This window comes from Petaurus breviceps, unplaced genomic scaffold, assembly GCF_028583685.1.
Source record: "Petaurus breviceps papuanus isolate PSGF00001 unplaced genomic scaffold, PetGlider_PUasm1.0 224, whole genome shotgun sequence".
NCBI lineage: Eukaryota > Metazoa > Chordata > Mammalia > Diprotodontia > Petauridae > Petaurus > Petaurus breviceps.
In genome coordinates, this window is record NW_027185887.1 from 15,134,735 (window position 1) to 15,140,734 (window position 6,000).

The 6,000-nt window shown below is 42.1% G+C and overlaps 1 long non-coding RNA gene across 13 annotated transcripts in view; it reads right to left on the reverse strand.

Moving 5' to 3' along the window:
* LOC138166558 (uncharacterized) overlaps window positions 1-4,683 on the reverse strand; it is a 552,457-nt gene extending 547,774 nt beyond the window's left edge. For 3 of the 13 annotated variants that reach the window (XR_011169632.1, XR_011169633.1, XR_011169621.1), the window contains exons 1-2: window positions 4,171-4,678; window positions 2,130-2,412 (exon numbers count right to left, since the gene is read on the reverse strand). This is a non-coding gene — a long non-coding RNA (uncharacterized lncRNA). Of the gene's footprint in view, window positions 1-2,129; window positions 2,413-4,170 lie in introns of all 13 variants that reach the window. The other 10 variants (XR_011169629.1, XR_011169625.1, XR_011169627.1 and 7 more) reach the window with 7 other exon arrangements.
* Between the last annotated feature and the right edge of the window lie 1,317 nt (window positions 4,684-6,000).

A 6,000-nucleotide genomic window follows, 5' to 3' on the forward strand; every position in this document is an offset into this window, starting at 1 on the left:
TAAATGACATTTGCAAATGGGGAGCTAAACAAAAAGGATGCTGTTTTTCTCTAACTTGATTTGTACAAGATTCTCCCAGTAACCTTATCATCCCTAAGCAATTTTTATCAATGGGATATTTCCTTTCTACATCTGCTAGTAAATTATATGTGATAGAAGTAGTATCTGAACTTTTCTGCCACAATTCATTGAGAAAGATAAATTGACTATAATGTCCCGATAGCTAAATCTTCATTCTCAAAAAGTAATGTCTTGCTAAATTTCAGACCAGAAAAAAGAAAATTCCACGTAAGCTCCATTTCAGATGAAATGTTGTGATTTAAAATTATGTTTATAGCCATTGTGGGAGTCTGGGAAGGAGAGGAAAATACTTTGAGTAAAAATATTTTAAAATATGTGTGAGCTTCTTGACTTCATCTTTCACAAACCACTCCCAAACCATCATTACTCTGTATTTGTATTGAGGTTCAAAGTTAAATATAATACTAAAAGACCCTCTAAGAATCCACCATCACCACTGAAAATGAAGCATCTGGATGAAATACACTTCCCTCCTCTCAGCAGAGAAGTGGAGGACTATGGTTACCAAAAGTTACATATATTGTCAGGCACAGTTCTGTTAGTCAATTCTACTCAACTTCTTATTACAACAAAGGATTTAAAAGAAGATTGGAAAGTGACTGCAATGTGAAAAAGAAGCACAAATAAAGCTTTTTTATAACAAATGAAAAAAGAAAATCAAATAACTGCTTGAACTGATCCTGGAGGAGTTAAAGCTTCTATTGTTATAGTTTAGTTATTTCCAAAAACAAACAAGTCCACAATTCATTCTTCCGTAAAATACAGATGTAAGTGTCAGATATATACATATATATGTATATATATATATATATAGACATAAAAGTGATTATCAGTAACTCAAGTGATAAACACATTTTCAAAATTTTATAAAACTCTATCTATCTTAATCTCCAACCTGAAGAGCACCACAGAGATTGCCTAAACCTCTCATTTTTGCAGATAAGGAAAATGAGACCAAAAAGGCAAAGTGACCTGTCTAAAGTTCTACAACTGGTTAGCAGTAGATAACAATCCTTTTATTCCTATTTTTCCTTCCTCCTAAACAACCAAAAGGAACTATTTCTAAGTTATGATAAGCTGTTTTGAGCTAAGGTAACTCCCTCAAAACTTTTCAAGTACCAATAATTATTACTTATTTCTGAAGAATTCAAAATCACCTGGAACTTGAGTCACTTCTACATACATATTTTAAATAATGGAAAACTATTGGTTTGCCACAGCAGAATCCCACCGCTAACTATGGTAAACATATAATCTAGGAAAATAAAGAATTTTCACATTACCTATATTATTTATCCAGAATTGAATTGCTTTTTCTCTGTAATCAACACTAAGTTACTTCATTATTTTCTGTCTCTAATGTCTCTGCCTGGTATATATCATTAGATAAGATGAAAATATCATTTAGGTTGTGTGTTATTATTACTAAAATAACTCATTTTTGCAATAGAGCTTATTTTTAGACACATTCCTTAGGAATTCATTTTTGGCACAATCCACTAGATCAATTTTGGATTTTGCTTGCTGAATGGAAAGTCTAAAGAAAGTTTTTTTAAGACTTCACAGTAGAGAAATAAGGCAAACCTAGAACTTTTGCTAACATGCAAATGCTGTAATTACAGCATTTTTAAAATTAGCAATGAATAAAATGGGGCATCTGCCCAGTTGACTCTGTAGACCATGAGGATGACAAGGACAACAGCAAAGCACTTCTTTCCTGACACATATCACTTTTCTATCCAGGAAGCATAACTTTTCTTAGAGACTGAAATTCTACTAACTTTGGAATATGTACCTTTTTTTTAAATCGCATGCTGGCAGTAGATGAAACAAAGGTAAAAGCTAAATATACTAAAATTAGTGTGATTTCATCTGAAATACTCAAATCTCGACACACATAAGAAAATAAGCACTGCCAACTAACTCAAAACAGAAAAACACATGGATCAGTCAACTGCTCAAAACAACGCATCATTTTTTTTTTTTTTGGAATAACAAAGATATTAACCAGCCATAAGAACCATTAACAAAGTTCCCAAAAGACATACCTTCTATGAGGCAGAGAATTCCCAGGGACCAAGGGGTTGTATTCCCAACAGTAACAGAATCCTTCATAATAGTCATGTCATATCCAAAACTCCCAGTGTCAAATTCTTAAATGATAATTCCAAGTGAAGGTTGATATCGTTCACTCAGTAATTGTTTGGCCTTTCTATATCCATTGTCAGGAATGTCCAACAAGAACAATGCAGCCTGGAGGAGGTACCTTGTTAGAAAGGTATACTAGCCATGGCATTTCCTCCCAGATGTTGCCCATCATCATTCCGGCACCTATACAAATGAGGTATGGTTAACTTCCAATATATATGCCACATATTCAACCATCCAAAGTACTTTCAACATCACTGTTTTTTTTCTCCTAAATTTAAAGAACAAGAACCATTCTAAAGCCAGTGTTTAATAATAATTCATGATTTTCTACAGTTAGAAGAACACTATTACTAAATAAGGGGATTTTTTCCCAGTTGTTAACAACAGGTTCAGTTTAAGGCTTGATTTTGTGTCAAACTGTGAAAAAGAAGTTCCCTGGAAGTAACTGATGAGGTCTCCGAAAAATTCTCTGGTACTCATACAGAAGGAGGAGAGGTAGATAGCAAGGTGAATAACATTGTGATTAATCACCTTCTAATTTGGTTGATGCTAAAACATCCTGGTTGCTTCTGATTAGCCACTAAAATAAAAATAAATACAAACCACAATGGCTAAAGCCCAATGCATTCCCTTCAGATACCCAACTTTTACCTCTAGGATGCCCTTCCCAAAGGCACTGCTAAGAAAACCTATTCACTCAAAGACAAGGCAGGATCACAAACTTTCCAAAACAACCCCAAAAAGTGAAAGGGAGTGAGGAAAGGAGATTAAAAAAGATTTGGGGTTTTCCTGAGTTGCTAATTATACTTCCCATTTCTGCAGGAATAAACGCAGGGGATAAATCGAAGTTGAGATACTTAGAAATAAAGTTAGGAAGTATTTCTTTTCCAGTGAATACCAGGCTGAAAAGCCCCCGGGTGGGAACCGCCTTGAGAGTCAGAAGAGGCATTCCTTATTAACCATCCCTTTCTCTCGGGCGTGGCAGACAGAAACAAAAGGTTAAGGTGCGAAGGCGGGGCGAATGGGCTAGCCTTTGGAGCTTCCATCCTTTTTCTATACGTTCAGTTAAACAGATGCTCTGAAAGTTTGAACGTTGGGCTGCGGTGGGGAAAGGAGGTGGTGGGGACGAGAGTAAAGGGGAAGGGGTGCTGATGGACGACAACAATTACATCGGTTATTCTGGTTGAGTCAGGCAACTGGAAGGGATGGGAAGGCCGCTTCGAAAAGCCTTTGGTCCACTCTGCCACTCTCTTTCATCCCTTTCCTTCTCTCTGCGCAGTACCTGGGGCAGCCACTCCCCACCCCAAACTTTCCGAACTCTGCATCTATTCCCTGCAGTCCCCTCCCCCCACCCTCACAGGCAACATTCCAAGCCCAGAAGGACCACATGCACCGGACCCTCTTCTTCCCTCTTGAATCCTATTGTTGCTGGCCCTTGTTTGCATTGTACTTTGAGTTCGCAAAGCACTCTGCAGACAACAGTTATAGAATGCCAAGATAAAACGCCCCTCGACCCAACCTTATCTCTTTCTCGGGCTACATGCCCTCCCCCTAGCCCCGCCGGGTCCCAACAAAAGCAAACTTCCCCAAATTCGGGATATTTAAGTCAGTTATACCCACGGGTGGGGGGGCATAGAAGAATGGGGGTAGCAAAGGGACAGGACAAATTTCAGATGAACAACTCTCAAAACAATACATAAAGAGCAAAGTTGGAATGGCTTTTGCTTATTAAAAACAAAACAAAGAACCTAAATCTCTGCGTGTTTGAGGAAGGAACAAAAGAGAGTTGGGGAGAGGGGATACAACTTACCAACAAAACTTTGCCACTTCTGACTTCTCAGTTCCCAGAAGGGCAGGGCAGGGCAGGGAGGAGTTAGGGGTAGGGAGAAATCAGCCAGATAAGGGAAAATAATAAGATAAACAAGGAAACAAACTCACCTTCTATCCCCCCTCTTTAATCCATTGTAAAGGAGATGGTTCTCTAACTCCAATTCCTAAAGCCCCCGAACTTTTTGGGTGCCTAGCACTGGAGAGAGTCTCTCCACCAAAGTTGTGAGAGGAGAGATAACCAGGCGTCAGAGAGGAGGAGGATGGAGAGAGTTCATCAGAGTTTCCCCTTTTGTTCCAAGTCCCCGAGCAGACAAAGAGCCGGCGAGCGGCAGCAGGTTTCTCCCTCTCACCCCCTTCTTCCTCTTTCCCTCCCTCACTCTCCTCCCCGCCACCCTCCCTCTTCCCCACATCATCCAGTCCCTGAGTATAGCCAAAGAAGCAACTCAGGTCTGCCTCTGTCCTCCCATTTTCTTCAGTCTATTATCACCGCAACTTTCCCCGCAATCCGCGTTTTCTGTGACCTCTTCTTCAAAACTTCCCTCTAAGTGAACATTGTGCTTCTCCCCTCCCTCCCCAGCCCTCTCGCCAAGCCTCTCGCCCTTCCCTCCCTTTCCCTCCCGTCCCCAATAAAATTAAGGGGGGGGGACTCTGAAATCATTATTTCCGGTAGATGCACCTCTTTGTCTGTATTCCCCCCGACAGTCAATGAGAACAATCCCCCCTGGTATCGGATTTCGGTCAGTTTTTTATCATCCCAGGGGACCAAATGCTGAGTGGGTGAAAAACCAAACACAGAAAGATAAAACCGCATAAGCAGTAAGGGGGAGAATGGAAGCATATTCTCCCAACTTCTAGACTCACCCCCCATCTCACAGACACCCCAAACACGCCTCCTGTCCTGCTCTTCCCAAAGAAAATGCGAAAGGAGCAAGAAGTGGGTTTGAAAAGTAGAATGGCTCCCGCCTCCCCCTTACAAGACCCTTTTACTTTGGAAGGACCTAGAGATCTTCAGAACAAAGCCCGTACCGCACTTGCCCCGCAGCTACATCAGGGACCCCTCCACTCTTCTCTCCATCCCTTTCTGGATACCTGTTGCTCAAGTAGCCGCTGATATCCGGCAGGCTGCACGGTTCGCAAAATCCCACCTACTCTTCTAACCCCAGGCCCCTCACCCTTTTTCCATTATTCCTCCTAAAACTTCAGTCAGTGATGATAGGAATCTCTTTTAAAGTACACGAAGTTTTCAACTCCAGCTCGCGGGACTCATGCCCCCCCCAGTTCCAGTCCTTCAATGCCGAGGCGCTAACAGAGTTGTTCTGGGCACAAAGGGACAAGTCCTAAGCGTCCTCCCCCAACCTCTCTTCCCAACCCTGTACATCCTCAAACATCATCCCCTGTAGCTCCCTCTTGCCCAAGGGCAAACTCGGCATCCATGAACTGGACTTTTGCCTGACCTTCTTCCCTCAGCCCTTCCCACCCTGCGCTCTCCCACTCTTGGGCTCAATCTCCAATTCAGTACTATGTAGCGGAAGGACCCCTGCCCCAGATCTACCTTCTCCACTTAACTTCTCACCCCAACGCAACTAGGCTACCTCCCTGAGTAAGAGTGAGTACAGGGCAAACTTTGCTCTCCCGATTTTTGAAAAGACAATGAAGAAGAGGGGGATGCAGGGGTGTGGTATGGTAGAAAGGGGGTGAGGGTGGAGAAACAATTTCGTAACTGGAGGAAAGAACTCTCCAAAGCAAATTGTCACTCACCTTCAAGGAGGTGTCATGTACACACCTTCACCGCGCCCCCCCACCCCCACCCGCGAGCTCCTGGATCTTTTGTATGCCGTCTGATTTGAGTGCGTGAGTGCGTGCTTTGGGAGGTTCTGTGGACAGTTTTGTTTGGTTTTGTTTTCTGGTGGGGGTGGAATGTATGTTTGAGATGGGACG